We start from the raw sequence: 18,774 nt of genomic DNA on the forward strand, positions 1-18,774 counted from the left end.
CTGGACATATAATTTAAAGCATAGTGACTATAGTTGGTAATACTGGTATTGCATAGTTGAAATTTGCTAAGAAAATAGATTTTATTTTTTTTAATTTTTTAATAGATTTTATTTATTTATTTGCCAGAGAGAGAGAGCACAAGCAGGGGGAGCGGCAGGCAGAGGGAGAAGCAGGCTCCCTGCCAAACAAGGAGCCCAATGTGGGACTGGATCCCAGGACCCTAGGATCATGACCTGAGCCAAAGGCAGACATTTAACTGACTGAGCCACCCAGGCATCCCGAAAATAGATCTTAAATGTTCTCATTACACACACACACAAATGGTAACTATGTGAGGTGATGGATGTGTTCATTGATTATGGTAACCATTTCACAATGAAAATATATATTAAACCATCGTACACCTTAAATATCTATGTTTTATTTGTCAATTATGCCTCAGTAAAGCTTTTTAAGGAAATTTTAAGGGAAAAACATTTTAAAACCACAGCAAATATCATTCTCTATGGGAAAAAAAAAAACTGAGAGCTTTTCCCCTAAGATCAGGAACATGTCAGGGATGTCCACTATCAGCACTGCTGCTCAACATAGTACTAGAAGTCCTAGCCCCAGCAATCAGACAACAAAAAGAAATCCAAGGCATCTGAATTGGGAAGGAAGAAGTCAAATTCTCACTCTTTGCAGATGATATGATACTTTATGTGGAAAACCCAAAGACTCCATCCCAAAACAGCTAGAACTCATACAGGAATTCAGTAAAGTGGCAGGATATAAAATCAATCCACAGAAATCAGTGACATTTCTATACACCAACAACAAGACAGAAGAAAGAGAAATTAAAGAGTCAATCCCATTTACAATTGCATCTATTCCTAACCAAAGAGGCAAAGAATCTGTACTCAGAAAACTATAGAATACTCATGAAAGAAATTGAGGAAGACACAAAGAAACGGAAAAATGTTCCATGCTCTTGGATTGGAAGAAAAAATATTGTGAAAATGTCTATGCTACCTAGAGCAATCTACACATTTAATGCAATCCCTATCAAAAGACCATCCACTTTTTTCAAAGAAATGGAACAAATAATCCTAAAATTTGTATGGAACCAGAAAAGACCCCGAATAGCCAGAGGAATGTTGAAAAAGAAAAGCAAACCTGGCGGCATCACAACTCTGGACTTGAAGCTCTATTACAAAGCTGTCATCATCAAGACAGTATGGTACTGGCACAAAAACAGACACACAGATCAATGGAACAGAATAGAGAACTCAGTAATGGATCCTCAACTCTATGATCAACTAAACTTCAAGAAAGCAGGAAAGAACATCCAATGGAAAAAAGACAGTCTCTTCAACAAATGGTGTTGGGAAAATTGTACAGCCACATGCAGAAGAATGACACTGGACCATTTTCTTACACCACACACAAAAATAGACTCAAAATGGATGAAAGACCTAAATGTGAGACAGAAATCCATCAAAATCCTTGAGGCAAACACAGGCAGCAACCTTTTCAACCTTGGCTGTAGCAACTTCTTCCTAGACACATCGCCAAAGGCAAGAGAAACAAAGGCAAAAATGAACTATTGAGACTTCATCAAGATAAAAAGCTTTTGCACGGTGAAGGAACAGTCAACAAAACCAAAAGACAGCTGACAGAATGGGAGAAGATATTTGCAAATGACATAGCAGATAAAGGGCTAGTATCCAAAATCTATAAAGAACTTGACAAACTCAACCCCAAAGAACAAATAATCCAATCAAGAGAAAGACAATTATCATATGATCTCACTGATATGTAGAATTTAAGAAACAAGGCAGAAGATCACAGGGGAAGGGAGGGAAAAATGAAACAAGATGAAACCAGAGAGGGAGACAAACCATAAGAGACTCTTAATCTCAGGAGACAAACTAAGGGTTGCTGGAGGGAAGGGGATGGGTAGAGGGACTGGGTGATGGACATTGTAGAGGGTATGCATTGTGGTGAGCGCTGTGTATTGTGTAAGACTGATGAATCGCAGACCTGTACCCCTGAAACAAATAATACATTATATGTTAATAATAAATAAATAAATAAAATAGAAATAAACAGGGTATATAAAACTCCCTAAAATAAAGTAGGCTATTAATTTCATAACAAGATATGATTCATTTAATACTATAAATGACATTTAAAAAATATTTGACAGACTACAAAATATTTTTTCAGAATTTGTAAATAAGAGCAAAGTTATTTTCCTAATTTATTAAAATCACACATGTACAAAACTTTGTTCTTTGAAACATGGGAAAATGTTTATTTTTTAATGTTAAGTTTAAAACATGATACAAAAGTGCATAAAACCATAATCCTAGCTAATTAATAAACATGCAATAAAAAGACTGAAAGGTAATGTCCAAAAGGTAAAAGAAAATATTAAAAGTAGTCTGCCACAATAACCGTTATTAATGTTTTTGTACATTACCTTTCTTTCAATTTTTAAAAATAGAAAAAGATCATCATTTTAAAAAGAGTCTGCACCAACCTCTTTGGGAAACTATTTGGTAAAATATGCTAGAGCTGAACACTTACGTCATGTGACCCAGAAACTAGTAACATTCACTGAACACCTATGAATCAGGCCTTGTCCTGAGCACTTCATATATGTGTTGAATTGAAGTGGTGAGGGTGGACATCCTTGTCTTGCTCCCAATCTTAAGGGAAAAGAATTTCATGTTTCATCATAAGTATGGTATTGCTGTAAATCTTGTGTAGATACATTTTGTCAGTGTGAATACATTCTCTTCTATTCCTAGTTTTATGAGAATTTTTACTATGAAGGGGTGTTTTATCAAAATTTATCAAATGCTTCTGCTGCATCTATTAAGATGATCATATTGTTATTCTCTTTTCTTAATGTTATATATTATATTGTTTGAGTTTTCTGACATTAAACCAACTTTGCATTCTTGGAATAAATGCCATTTCAGTTCCCAAAAAATGAGACTAATAAAAACATTTAATATCATTGTCTGGAGGGAAGTAACTGAAACAGTATGAAAAACACATAAGAGTCACTTAGTGTTTGTCAAAGAAATGAATGAATATATATTCTTCAGATAAAACTTTTGAACATCACAGTATATTTTCAGTTTCAGTTTGAATAACTTGATTCTAAATTTGCTAAGTTTGTGAATTGGGCCTTTGTCATTTTTTGATACAAGTGCAGCTATCTCATGCAAACATGTAAGTTTGAAATAGCTGCAATTTTTTAGTTTGATGCTGCTGAGAAATTGAAAGAGGAGGCTTGCCACCTAGTGGAAACCTGTTAAATTCTGGTACTGCTTCTGAGTTCTGGCAAATTCATGGATTCAAGTGAATTGCTTATTTTATATCTCCTGTGAGAAACTTCCTTCATAAACTTTTCGTACACATTTTACAGGGAGAAAATGCTCTGCAGTAGAGCAAAATAATCATCATCATCATCATCCTCAGCAGCAGCAGCTTTGAATTATCATCTGATCAAACAAGATCTGCTTTACAAGGTAACATATATGTTACAGTATTTTCAAATGAGGCTTGGAAGAAAATTCCAGAAAATAATTAACAGTACAAAACACACAAATTCTTTAAAGGAAATTTCAGAATTTCTTCCACAGTGTCCATGCAGAAGGGTCAAGAATATAAGTAGGTTCATGACCCTAGGTTTTATCTGATTTTAACGTCCAATTTCTTTGTAAGTACTCTCCTTTCTTTCTCTCTGCACTTATCTTTTTGTGGATGAAAGTCTGATCATGAAGTTCCAACCTGTTTTGTCTTTCAATAAACTATTTTTTTTACCATCAAAAACTACCTTAAACACATTTTCTTTTTCCTGAATCATGTTTAATAAGCACTTCTTGGTTTGAGTTTAATATTACTCCTATAATCACCATAAAGATAAAACCCTGAAGTAGCTAAGTCTTATGAAACTAACTCATAGCTCAAGAAACAAATTACACTGGTAGGGTCATGAGCTTTGGCACTGATGTACAGTTCTTCGGTCAAAGGGTAAGTAATCTACATGTTGAATAAGGTTCCTTCTCTCTGAAAATGAGGAAACTTGACAAAGTTATGGGTGATAATTCTTAAAAGAGGCAAGTAAGAAGATTGCATAAAATTACTTGAAAGGTTAATGATTTTAAAATATAATGAGACAGGAACTATGGTTAGGAGAAAAAAAAATGTGCCAGTAAGATAGGATAAATGCATGTGTGTAAAGGATATAGTAGACAATGGTTTCCAGGACCTTATGTCTTCAAGGCCACCACTGGGTTGGGCTATTTTTGACTTTCATCTACATACTAAGTTAACCCATCCATAAACCAAGTTTGAGGTTTCTTGTTTCCCTTCTGGTGGTCATACAAAATCCCCCATAGAATCAGAGGCATTACCTGAGGGAAGGGTACTGATATAATGATGTCATGGGGGTCTGTGATACCTGCTCACAAAGCTTGTTTGTGCCACCTGGTCATGCTTGTACTTACTCCCAAATGTACCACTTCCATCTTGCAATGTACTGTTGCAGGTCCTGTCTGACCTTATTATTTGGGGAGTCTGACAGGATTCAGCTCATGATGGGAATTTCTAGATAGATGGTCACTAGATGCTCCATGACCAGGCATCATGCCTCCACCAGGAAATAGAAGCACATCAAAAGGCATATAATTCTCTGAAAATGTCATGGCCTTGCTCCAGAACTCAAGGGGCTTACATTATGATTTCCCCACTGGTGCTTGTGACAAACTCTATGAAGCATCTTTTCTTACCAACACCTTTAACATAATGGATTCTGCCAAACTGCATGGCCCAAGTGATGGGGCTGCTTATACCTGTCTTGTGGGCTGGTTATACCAGCCCACACCTGTCACTGAGCTCTTTTCTACTCTAGATCCCATTTAAAGTTGGCAGCCTTTTATGTATATAAACCAGAAAATTATCCCTAGGACTAGAATTATGCTGCCTCCAGAACTCAGGGGCTCACCAGGTATTGTGCTTCCTTTTTAATGTAGGAGATAGGTGATACAATAATTTGTATTTTACTTTGAAGGAGATGTCCAGGCACACCACTGATCAATAGACCTCTAAAATATTCATAGGTGTGGTAGGCACTTGAATCTTCATAGGATTTGTCTCCTGCATTCTAGAGTACATGTCTTGCCAGTGCCTCCACTGTGTTAGCTATCTCATGCAAATCCAACACAATCAACATAGTATCATTAAAGTAACATAGTGCAGAATGTCAAAATGGTCCATAACTACTTAAAATATGACAAAAGGCAGGAGACATAAAATTCCCTGGGACAAGGCTAGAAATGAATATTATTATCCATTCCATATGATTATTAACTGTTTCTTATTCTCTTTTCTAACTGAAATAGAACAGAAAGCATTTTCCAACTCAGTGACCACTCGCCACATACCTAAGGCCAAACTAATCCACTCTAGCAAAGGTTCCTCATCAGGCACAGTGATTAGCTGAGCCTGTGTTAGTCTACAGTCATTCTTTAAGATCCATTGGATTCTGCAGGGGCCAGGTAAATTAAATGGAGATGTGATAGGGACTACCACTCCAGCATCCAACCAGGAGCTAGCAAATTTTTTCTGTAAAAGGCAAGGTTGTAAATATTTTTGTGTATGAATCTGTGGGTCATACAGTCTCTGTGGCAACTATTCAACTCCGCCATTGTAGCACAAAAGTAGCCATAAACAATATATAAATAAATCAACATAGCTATATTCCAATTAAATTTTATTTACAAAAACAGGTATCAGGTCAAGTATTTAGTAACAGCCATTCAATCTTGTTATCTGTATATATGTATATACAGAGCTTTCCTCCATAAATCTCAAATACCTAATATATTCACCCACTAGTACATTCCCTTCTGTCAGTTTACCCTCCCAATTCGCTAAGGATAAAAGCTTAACAATGAACCACCACTTTTGTCAGAAGTTATTTGGGCTCTTCATTGGCCGACAGGTAGTGGGTAATCCAGTTCCAAGACAGGAATCCCAAATGAAGCCACCTTAGACACCTTAGATACTAGACTGTAACACACAAAGATGGATTTGCATCCAGAAATATCACCTATACATGAGCTAATCTAAAGGTCCTTGGGTTTATGCTTCATGGAACACCAAACTAGGAAATAGCTGCCAATGACTTCTATAATCATGGGAATGGTATCTAAAACCCCATCCTGCCAATGATTTTTTTTTTTAAGCCTACTCCCAGTACCAACTGCCAGCAGTTTAAGTTCTCTACAAGCAGAGGGATCAGAGTTTGAGGTACAAGATGTTGATTAATGACCAATGCCAATGAAAGGGAAGAGGAGAAAACAGGACTGAGGAGAGGAAGAAATTATGACAAAGATCCAATAAAGCCACAGACAGTTTGGCATGAAGCTCTGAAGCAGGGATTGCCCATCAAACTATCCTGGGCTGGGCCAAAATGGCCAGGCATTTAAATCTCTGTTTCACTCAGTCACCCAATGGAAGCTGCCCACACAGGATGTGACTTCAGGTAAAGTTGTTCTCTGCAGCCAAGGCAGACACTGAAAGAGACTTGACAGATGTGGTAGGCTTGAATAATGGCCCCAAATATATCCATGTTCTAATGGAACCTGTGAATGTTACTCTATATGGTGAAAGGGACTTTGCATATGTGATTAAGGATCTTGAGAAAAGAAAATATCTTGGATTATTGGGAGGGGGTGGAGGGGAACAGCTGGAGAAGTTGTGTAATCACAGTGGTTCTTTGAAAAGGGATGCAGGAGGAGTCAGAGTCAAAGGAAAAGGCAATATAATGATGGAAGCAAAGATTACAGTAATACACTTTGAAGATGGAAGGAGGGGCTACAAGCCAAGGAATATAGATGGCCACTAGAAACTGAAAACAGCAGGGCAACAGATTACCCCTTCAGAGCTTCCAGAAGGAACTAGCCATGCCTATACCCTGCCCTTAGTCCAGTGAAACTGATTTTGGACTTCTGCCTTCAGAATTGCAAAAAAAAAAAATTTGTGTGGCTTTAAACCAATAATTTGTTACAGCAGTCATAGCAAACTAATACTGCCAAAAATGTGGTTGGTGTGTGTCCCTGCCTGACATACTGCAGTAAAGTCACGAAATCTTGGTCTCTGGGTCTTATAGGAGGTGTATAAGCTTTACTACAACATCTGCACACTAGAAACACTTTACTGTAACAAAGAAAAGGGAGCAGACAGAAAATAAGATTTCATGAGATTAAATACATTCTGTAAGTCATGATGGATCAAAATCATAGTCTACCTTTCATGGGTAGGGAGCATTAGTGATCATTCAGATATAGAAGATGATGTTGATCTTGGACAGTAGCCCCGAGACAGGAACCCCAAATGAAGCCACCTTAGACACCTTAGATACTAGACTGTAAGACACAAAGATGGATTTACATCCAGAAATATCACCTATTCATGAGCTAATCTAAAGGTCCTTGGGTTTATGCTTCATGGAACACCAAACCAGGAAATAGCTGCCAACGACTTCTATAATCATAGGAATGGTATATTTTACAAGACTGAAATAATACAAATACATTGATGGAGTTCCTCAAGGTTTCTATTCTACTATGCCCTGTATATTGAGGGTATACTGTCCCAAAAGGTAAAACCCAGCCAAGAATCACAGATATTGGAGGTTGGTAACCATGTTTAATCAGACACTGGTTGGTTGAGATAAACTAACTAAGGCATAATGCTCAATTCCAGACAAAATTGCTCCTTTCCCTCCCTTCTCCACACACCCCTTCAGACCCTCTCTGATTCCTATTCCTCTGGTAAACTTCCATGTCTCTTCCCCTACCTATACTCCCACCAGGCTCAGTTCAGTAAGAGTAGGCAAAAGTAAAACTAGAAGAAAGCCAAATAACTACTGACCCAAAGGTAGCAAATGCTTACGTGCTTGGCATTTGTTCCTTTGTATATGAAAGACCACGGCTTACTGCGCTAGTTCCCATCTTTCCTATCCTTAGGAGAATCAGAAAAGTCTGAAAAAGTCATCTTAATAGAACAGATATAAGGCTCACCACAGTAACCTCAGACTGTGATAAGAGTGTTGAGCATTTTATTGTTCATCACCTAACTTAAGACTGGGCCAGAGCAGGGAGGAGGGTGGTAATTTTCAAGACTGTTTCATGAGGAGAAGAGGGATTATCTTTTATTGCATATTTTGTCCTAAGACAGAGGCAGAAATATGAGAGAAGACTTCTATTGGTTCAATTACCAGTTTAATACATCAATACCATTCTTCTCTGGATTATGTGGATAAGAATGAAATTATCTTTTTATTTATAATACACCTTGGACAAAAACATACTCACTATTTGAACATTGGACATCAATATGGCCTTGGCTTCTATTTTCCAAAGGAATAAAAACATCTGCAGAAGAAAGTCCCCAAAACCCAGCTGAAATAAATTTTACATTTCTTCTATTTTCAACTGCTAAGTTTAGATAATCATAAACAAAACCTAAGGGAATGCCTCTACAAGATTCATCCTTTCTTTTTTTTATTATGTTATGTTAGTCACCATACTATACATCATTAGTTTTTGATGTAGTGCTTCAAGATTCATTGTTTGCGTATAACACCTAGTGCTCCATGCAATACGTGCCCTTCTGAATACCCATCACCGGGCTGACCCATCCACTGACCCTCCTCCCTTCTAAAAACCTTAGATTGTTTCTCAGAGTCCATAGTCTCTCATGGTTTGTCTCCCCCTCTGATTCCCCCCCCCTTCATTTTCCCCTTCCTTCTCCTAATGTCCTCCAAGCTATTCCTTATGTTCCACAAATAAGTGAAACCATGTGGTAATTGTCTTTCTCTGCTTGACTTATTTCATTTAGCATAATCTCCTTTAGTTGATACAAATGGTAGGTATTCATCCATTCTGATGGCTGAGTAATATTCCATTGTATATATGGACCACATCTTCTTTAGCTATTCATCTGTTGAAAGGCATCTTGGCTTCTTCCATAGTTTGGCTATCGTAGACATTGCTGCTATGAACATTGGGGTGCATATGGCCCTTCTTTTAACTACATCTGTGTCTTTGGGGTAAATACCCAGTAGTGCAATTACTGGGTCATAGGGTAGCTCTATTTTTAACTTTTTGAGGAACCTCTACACTGTTTTCCAAAGTGGCTGTACCAACTTGCATCCCCACCAACAGTGTAAGAGGGTTCCCCTTTCTCCACAATACAAGACTCTTCTTTAAGATGACTCAGATTTTTAAGAAGGGGGGGAGGGAGGAGACACTTTAAAAACAAAAACAGCAAAAGACACTTTTATATATTTTTAAACTACACAAGAGCACTGAAATAGCTGAGTGGGACTGTTGAACAACATTTGGGTATGCATACATCTGACAGTTATTGATATTTTAATCTCATCTATTAAACAGACATAAACCATTCCAGAGAGAAGATTCCTTTTATTTTGTAAAGACTTCCAAAGGAAAAAAACTTGGATGCTTAATGTCATCTGTCAGGAAGCTTCTTTTTTAATGAGGGTGATTACTTCTGTCCCTACAAAAGGGTATTCTAACCCACCTTCATCAGTTCCCAGAGTATAGATCTCAGCAAGAAACAGAAAACACTCAGCTGATGGGAAAAGAGAGATAAACAACTACTGGATCACAAGGGCAGAATTCAAGAGATAAGTGATACCATAAGATGAAATAATATTAGAGTTGGGATCCCAGAAGAAGAAGAAAGAGAGGAGCAGAAGGTATATTGGAGCAAATTATAGCAGAGAACTTCCCTAATTTGGGGAAGGAAACAGGAATCAAAATCCAGGAGGCACAGAGAACGGCTCTCAAAATCAGTAAAAATAGGTCAACACCCCAACATCTAATATTAAAACTTATGAGTCTCAGAAACAAAGAGAAAATCCTGAAAGGCGCTCAGGAGAAGAGATCTGTAACCTACAATGGTAGAGACAAAGAGAAAATCTTGAAAGCAGCTCGGGAGAAGAGATATATAACCTACAATGATAGAAACATTAGATTGGCAACAGACCTATCCACAGAGACCTGGCAGGCCAGAAAGGACTGGCATGATATCTTCAGAGCACTAAATGAGAAAAATATGCAGCCAAGAATACTATATCCAGCTAGGCTGTCATTGAAAATAGAAGGAGAGATCAAAAGCTTCCAGGACAAACAAAAACTAAAGGAATTTGCAAACACGAAACCAGCCATACAAGAAATATTGAAAGGGGTCCCCTAAGCAAAGAGAGAGCCTAAAAGTAACATAGACCAGAAGGGAACACAGACAAAATACAGTAACAGTCACCTTATAGGCAATACAATGGCACTAAATTCATATCATTCAATAGTTACCCTGAATGTAAATGGGCTAAATGCTCCAATCAAAAGACACAGGCTATCAGATTGGATTAAAAAACAAAACCCAGCAATATGATGTTGGCAAGAGACTCATTTTAGACCCAAAGACACTCCCAGATTGAAAGTGAGGGCGTGGAAAACCATTTACCATGCTAATGGACACCAAAAGAAAGCTGGGGTGGCAATCCTTCTATCAAACAAATTAGATTTTAAACCAAAGACTAGAATAAGAGATGAGGAAGGACACTATGTCATACTTAAAGGGTCTATCCAACAAGAAGATCTAACAACTGTAAATATCTATGCCCCTAACATGGGGGCAGTCAATTATATAAGCCAATTAACAACAAAAGCAAAGAAACACATCGACAACAATACAATAATTGTGGGGGGCTTTAACACCCCCCTGACTGAAATGGACAAATCATCTAAGCAAAAGATCAACAAGGAAATAAAGACTTTTAATGACACACTGGACCAAATGGACTTCACAGACATTTTCAGAACATTCCATCCCAAAGCAACGGAATACACATTCTTCTCTAGTGCCCATGGAACATTCTCCAGAATAGATCACATCCTAGGTCACAAATCAGGTCTCAATCGGTACCAAAAGATTGAGATCATTCCCTGCATATTTTCAGACCACAATGCTTTGAAACTAGAACTCAATCACAAGAGGAAAGTCGGAAAGAACTGAAATACATGGAGGCTAAAGAGCATCCTACTAAAGAATGAATGGGTCAACAAAGAAATTAAAGAAGAATTTAAAAAATTCATGGAAACAAATGAAAAGGAAAACACAACTGTTCAAAATCTTTGGGATGCAGCCAAGGCAGTCCTAAGAGGAAAGTATATAGCAATACAAGCCTTTCTCAAGAAACAAGAAAGGTCTCAAATACACAACCTAACCCTACACACCTAAAGGAGCTGGAGCAAGAACAGCCAGTAAAGCCTAAGCCCAGCAGGAGAAGAGAAATACGAAAGATCAGAGCAGAAACCAATGAAATAGAAACCAAAAGAACAGTAGAACAGATCAGTGTAACTAGGAGTTGGTTCTTTGAAAGAATTAACAAGCTTGATAAACCCCTGGCCAGACTTATCAAAAAGAAAAGAGAAAGGACCCAAATAAAAAAATCATGAATGAAAGAGGAGAGATCACAACCAACACCAAAGAAATACAAACAATTATAAGAACATATTATGAGCAACTATATGCCAGCAAATTAGATAATCTGGAAGAAATGGATGCATTCCTAGAGATGTATCAGTGACCAAAACTGAACCAGGAAGAAACAGAAAACCTGAACAGACCTATAACCCCTAAGGAAATTGAAACAGTCATCAAAAATCTCCCAAAAAACAAAAGCCTAGGGCCAGATGGCTTCTCAGGGGAATTCTACCAAACATTTTAAGAAGAATTAATACCTATTTTTCTGAAAATATTCCAAAAAATAGAAATGGAAGGTAAACTTCCAAACTCGTTTTATGAGGTCACCATTACCTTGATCCCAAAACCAGACAAAGACCCCATCAAAAAGGAGAATTACAGACCAATATCCTTGATGAACATGGATGCAAAAATTCTCACCAATACTAGCCAATAGGATCCAACAGTACATTAAAAGAATTATTCACCACGACCAAGTGGGATTTATCCCTGGGCTGCAAGGTTGGTTCAATATCCACAAATCAATCAATGTGGTAAAATACATTAATAAAAGAAAGAACAAGAACCATATGATCCTCTCAATAGATGCACAAAAAGCATTTGACAAAGTACAGCATCCTTTCTTGATCAAAACTCCTCAGAGTATAGGGATAGAGGGTACATACCTCAATATCATAAAAGCCATCTATGAAAAACCCACAGCGAATATCATTCTCAATGGGGAAAAACTGAGAGCTTTCCCCCTAAGGTTAGGAACGCGGCAGGGATGTCCACTATCACCACTGGTATTCAACATAGTATTAGAAGTCCTAGTCACAGCAATCAGACAACAAAAAGAAATAAAAGGCATCCAAATTGGCAAAGAAGAAGTCAAACTCTCACTGTTTGCTGTTGATATGATACAGCATATATGGAAAACCCAAAAGACTCCACCCCAAAACTGCTAGAACTCACACAGGAATTCAGTGAAGTGGCAGGATATAAAATCAATGCACAGAAATCAGTGGCATTCCTATACAACAAGACAGAGAAAGAGAAAATAAGGAGTCGATCCCATTTACAATTGCACCCAAAACCATAAGATACCTAGGAATAAATCTAACCAAAGAAGCAAAGAATCTGTACTCAGAAAACTATAAAATACTCATGAAAGAAATTGAGGAAGACACAAAGAAATGGAAAAATATTCCATGCTCATGGATTGGAAGACCAAATATTGTGAAGATCTCAATGCTACCTAGAGCAATCTACACATTCAATGCAATCCCTATCAAAAGACCATCCACTTTTTTGAAAGAAATGGAACAAATGATCCTAAAATTTGTATGGCACCAGAAAAGACCCCAAATGGCCAGAGGAATGTTGAAAAAGAAAAGCAAAGCTGGTGGCATAACAATTCCAGACTTGAAGCTCTATTACAAAGCTGTCATCATCAAGACAGTACGGTACTGGCACAAAAACACACACATAGATCAATGGAACAGAATAGAGAGCCCAGAAATGGACCCTGAACTCTATGGTCAACTAATCTTTGACAAAGCAGGAAAGAATGTCCAATGGAAAAAAGTCTCTTCAACAAATGGTGTTGGGAAAATTGGACAGCCACATGCAGAAGAATGAAACTGGACCATTTCCTTACACCACACACAAAAATAGACTCCAAATGGTTGAAAGACCTAAATGTGAGACAAAAATCCATCAAAATCCTTGAGGCAAACACAGGCAGCAACCTTTTCAACCTTGGCTGTAGCAACTTCTTCCTAGACACATCGCCAAAGGCAAGGGAAGCAAGGGCAAAACTGAACTTTTGGGACTTCATCAAGATAAAAGCTTCTGCACAGCAAAAGAACCAGTCAACAAAACCAAAAGACAGCTGACAGAATGGGAGAAGATATTTGCAAATGACATATCAAATAAAGGGCTAGTATCCAAAATCTATAAAGAACTTATCAAACTCAAAACCCAAAGAACAAATAATCCAATCAAGAAATGGGCAGAAGACTTGAACAGAGTCTTTGTTCAATTTGCAGAGAGATTTCTGCAAAGAAGACATCCAAATGGCCAACAGACATGAAAAAGTGCTCAACATCCCTCGGCATCAGGGAAATCCAAATCAAAACCTCAATGAGATATCACCTCACGCCAGTCAGAATGGCTAAAATTAACAAGTCAGAAAATGACAGATGTTGGCGGGGATGCAGAGAAAGGGGAACCCTCCTACACTGTTGATGGGAATGCAAGCCGGTGCAGCCACTCTGGAAAACAGTATGGATATTCCTCAAAAAGTTGAAAATAGAGCTACCCTACGAACCAGCAATTGCACTACTGGGTATTTACCCCAAATATACAAATGTAGTGATCCAAAGGGGTACGTGAACCCCAATGTTTATAGCAGCAATGTCCACAATAGCCAAACTGTGGAAAGAGCCAAGATGTCCATCGACAGATGAATGGATAAAGAAGATGTGGTATATATACACAATGGAATGTTATGCAGCCATCAAAAGGGATGAACTCTTGCCATTTGCAATGACGTGGGTGGAACTGGAGGGTATTATGCTGAGTGAAATAAGTCAACCAGAGAAAGACATGTATCATATGACTTAACTGATATGAGGAATTCTTAATCTCAGGAAACAAAAACTGAGGGTTGCTGGAGTGGTGGGGGGTGGAAGGGATGGGGTGGCTGGGTAATAGACATTGGGGAGGATATGTGCTATGGTGAGCACTGTGAATTATGTAAGACTGTTGAATCACAGACCTGGACCTCTGAAACAAATAATACATTATATGTTTAAAAAAAAAAAAAAGAAGATAGCAGGAAGGGAAGAATGAAGGGGGGGAATCGGAGGGGGAGATGAACCATAAGAGACTATGGTCTCTGAGAAACAAACTGAGGGTTCTAGAGGGGAAGGGGCTGGGGGAATGGGTTAGCCTGGTGATCGGTATTAAAGAGGGCACGTACTGAATGGAGCCCTGGGTGTTCTATGCAAACAATGAATCATGGAACACTACATCAAAAACTAATGATGTAATGTATGGTAATTAACATAACATAATAAAAAAAAAGACAAAAACAAAAAGAAAACACTCAGCTGAGGTTTGAAGATATTTTAATAAACAGACTACCCACAGATGTATGAAAAGAGTAAAGAGATTCAACATGGATCTTGAGCACTCTGGGACTGTTATCACTTCTAGGCCTGAAGGGACAGCTGGAACTGGAGTGATGGAGGAGTTAGGAAAATGGAAGTCTGTAGTTGTAGAGCTTCAACCACAGCCAGAACACAGCTCTAAGTCAAGGCCAGAGAGAAGGACGAAATGCCTTGATCTCTCCTTTCTTCCTCCTCACACCCTACAACCTCTTGTTGGTGCCTCCCATTGCCGAAACCAACTAGAAGCCAGAGAACAAGAAAGTCTACATAATGCAGTTTATGCAGTTAGTATTTCTTGAGGCAATGCACTCCATTCTTAGAAAATTCTAACTTTGAAAATTTTTATGTGTAGCCAACTCCTCTTTAGGGCCTCCATCCACTCTCTCTAGTTCTAACCCATTGGGCCATGCATCATTCCTTGGGGCTATACAAATACTTTTCTACAAGGTAGCCAGTAAATATTTAAACAGAACTATCATGTTCCTCTGAATATTCTTTTCAGTAGTGTTCAATAGTAAGTTTTTTAAATTATTTTTTAATTTAAATTCAATTAATTAACTTATAATGTATTATTGGTTTCAGAGGTAGAGGTCAGTGATTTATCATTCTTATATGATACCCAGTGCTCATTATAGCATATACTCTCCTTAATGTACATCATCCAGTTTATCATTTATCTTTTTGTTTCAAAATTGTAATAATTTGTTTTACTCTATATGAAAGTAATATATTCTTACTGTAAAAATTTTTTTAATATAGATATATATAACATACAAAGTAAAAGCCTCCCTCCTAATCTCACCTCCTCAAAATAACTACAGTTAACATTTTAATGTATACAATAGACACAACAGGGATGGCTGTCCAGTTCACAACTATACCTCAGTGGCCATGTCCATGCTATGGAAGCAGTCTACTCTTATGACAACAGGCTGGCAAACTGTAGACTCTCACCCTCACGGTAACACTGATTGGTTAAAAATGTGAGCATTTTTAGGGCTAATCAGAATCCTGCCCTGAGATTTTCACATGGGAAGCTGAAAGAGAGGGATCTTTTTTCCCCACTCCGGTTTTAGAGTTGTACAATGTGTATCTGTAGAAGTAGCTGGCAGCTGTGTTTGCCACAACATGGAGAAATCCTATCTGCAATAAAAGAATGAAGCCAAAATAAGATAGAGAGATGAAAGACAGAGGGGGAAAAAAAGGATAACGGTATTCAGGTTCCATACTCTGGCCCCTGAATTCCCTAATATTTCCCTGCTTCTAAAGCAAATTGTTTTTCAGGATGGCACTGAAGGTATAGATTGCTCTGGGTAGCAAAGACATTTTAACAGACACTTCAAAGAAGACATACAAATGGCTAACAGACACATGAAAAAATGTTCATCATCATTAGCCATCAGGGAAATTCAAATCAAAACCACATTGAGATACCACCTTACACAAATTAGAATGGCAAAAATTGACAAGGCAAGAAACAACAAATGTTGGAGCGGTTGTGGAGAAAGGGGAACCCTCTTACACTGTTGGTGGGAATGCAAGTTGGTACAGCCACTTTGGAAACAGGTGTGGAGGTGCCTCAGAAAATTAAAAAATTAAGCTACCCTATGACCCAGCAATTGCACTACAGGGTATTTACCCCAAAGACACAGATGTAGTGAAAAGAAGGGCCATATGCACCCCAATGTTCATAGCAGCAATGTCCGCAATAGCCAAACTGTGGAAGGAGCCGAGATGCCCTTCAACAGACGAATGGATAAAGAAGATGTGGTCCATATATACAATGGAATATTAGCCCTCAGAAAGGATGAATACCCAACTTTTACATCAACATGCATGGGACTGGAGGAGATTATGCTAAGTGAAATAAGTCAAGCAGAGAAAGACAATTATCATATGATTTCACTTATTTGTGGAACATAAGGAATAGCATGGAGGACATTAGGAGAAGGAAGGGAACAACGAAGGCGGGGAAATCGGAGGGGGAGACTAACCATGAGAGACGATGGACTCTGAGAAACAATCTGAGGGTTCTAGAGGGGAGGGGTGTGGGGGGATGGGCTAGCCCGGTGATGGGTATTAAGGAGGGCACGTACTGCAAGGAGCACTGGGTGTTATATGAAAACAATGAATCGTGGATCACTACATCAAAAACTAATGATGTATTGTATGGTGACTGACATAACATAATAAAATAAAATAAAATAAAATAAGCAAATTATTTTTCTTTCTTTTGTTTGTGATTTTATTTTTTAAAGATTTTATTTATTATTTATTTGACAAAGAGAGAGCAAGCACAAGCAGGGGGAGAAGCAGACGGAGAGGGAGAAGCAGGCTCCCCACTGAGCAGGGAGCCTAAAGTGGGGCTCGATCCCAGGACCCTGGGATTATGACCTGAGCCAAAGGCAGAGGCTTAATGGACTGAGCCACTCAGGTGCCCCTATGATTTTATTTTTAAGTAATCTCTACACCCAACCTAGGACTCAAATGACAACCCTGAGATCAAGAGTTGCATGCTCCACCTGCTGAGCCAGACAAGCACCCCATTTTTTTAAGATTTTATTTTTAAGTAATCTCAAAGCAATTTCTTTTAGTGTGAGCTCCTTCAGTCCTTTCAACAAATCTCCTTTTCTATATAAACTAATTTTAATTGAATTTGCCACCCTAGGAGTTACTGGCTAATTCAAAGAATATCTTTTCAAAATTTTAAAATGCATCAAAAATATGTTCAAGTAAGTGGGATTATAGTACAATTACTGTTATTTAACTTGTTTTGCTTCTTAACTTAAAAATAATCATGGATTTCTTTCTGTGGGAAAACCTCTACATTTCTCATCAGTTTTAAGTATTCATTGGTGTAAGGCACCATTTTTTATTTAACCTATTATCTATGGAAAATATTTAGATAATCTTTCATTTCATTAGTATAAACAATACTTCACCTATCCTTATACATATATTATTGCATACTTGTGCAATTACTTATTTTGCATAAATTTCCAAAAGTAGGATTGTAGGCTCAATGGATATGTACGTTTAAAACTTGAATAGTTATTATCAAATTTCCCTCTAGAAAAGTTGTATGGGCTCTTCCTCTTCCCACTAAGCGGCCTGAGGTGACCTCTGAAAATGGTTCGCTATTCGCTTGACCCAGAAAACCCTACGAAATCATGTAAATCAAGAGGTTCAAAATCTTCGTGTTCACTTTAAGAACACACGTGAAACTGCCCAGGCCATCAGGGTATGCATATCCGAAAAGCCACCAAGTATCTGAAAGACGTCACTTTACAGAAGCAGTGTGTGCCATTCCGTCGCTACAATGGTGGAGTTGGTAGGCGTGCCCAGGCCAAACAGTGGGGCTGGCACAGGATCGGTGGCCCAAGAAGAGTGCTGAATTTTTACTGCACATGCTTAAAAATGCAGAGAGTAATACTGAACTTAAGGGTTTAGATGTTGATTCTCTGGTCATTGAGCACATCCAGGTGAATAAAGCCCCCAAGATGCGGCGTAGAACGTACAGGGCTCATGGTCGGATTAACCCATACATGAGCTCTCCCTGACACATTGAGATGATCCTTACTGAAAAAGAGCAGATTGTTCCTAAACCAGAAGAGGAGGTTGCACAGAAGAAAAAGATATCCCAGAAGAAACTGAAGAAACAAAAAACTTATGGCCCGGGAGTAAATTCTGCAGAATAAATGCAAATAAAAATAAAAAGAGAAAAAAAAAAAAGAAAGAAAAGTTGTATGGGCGCCTGGGTGGCTCAGTTGGTTAAGCGTCTGCCTTCGGCTCAGGTCATGATCTTTAAGTCTCAGGATCGAGTCCTGCATTGGGCTCCCTGCTCAGCAGGGAGTCTGCTTCTCCCTCTGACCCTCTTCCCTCTCATGCTCTCTGTCTCTCATTCTCTCTCTCAAATAAATAAATAAAATCTTTAAAAAAAATTTTTTTAAAGAGGTTGTGGAGAAAGGGGAACCCTCTTACACTGTTAGTGGGAGCATTTCTATTTCTAACAACTGTGTGGGCAAGTGCCCTCACTCACAC

The 18,774-nt window shown here is 38.2% G+C and overlaps 1 pseudogene; it reads left to right on the top strand.

The window, feature by feature from the left end:
* The first annotated feature begins 17,862 nt into the window (after positions 1–17,862).
* On the top strand, positions 17,863–18,474 carry LOC118355954 (annotated as a pseudogene).
* The last annotated feature ends 300 nt before the right edge of the window (positions 18,475–18,774 follow it).

This window comes from Zalophus californianus, chromosome 6 (assembly GCF_009762305.2).
Source record: "Zalophus californianus isolate mZalCal1 chromosome 6, mZalCal1.pri.v2, whole genome shotgun sequence".
Classification (NCBI taxonomy): domain Eukaryota; kingdom Metazoa; phylum Chordata; class Mammalia; order Carnivora; family Otariidae; genus Zalophus; species Zalophus californianus.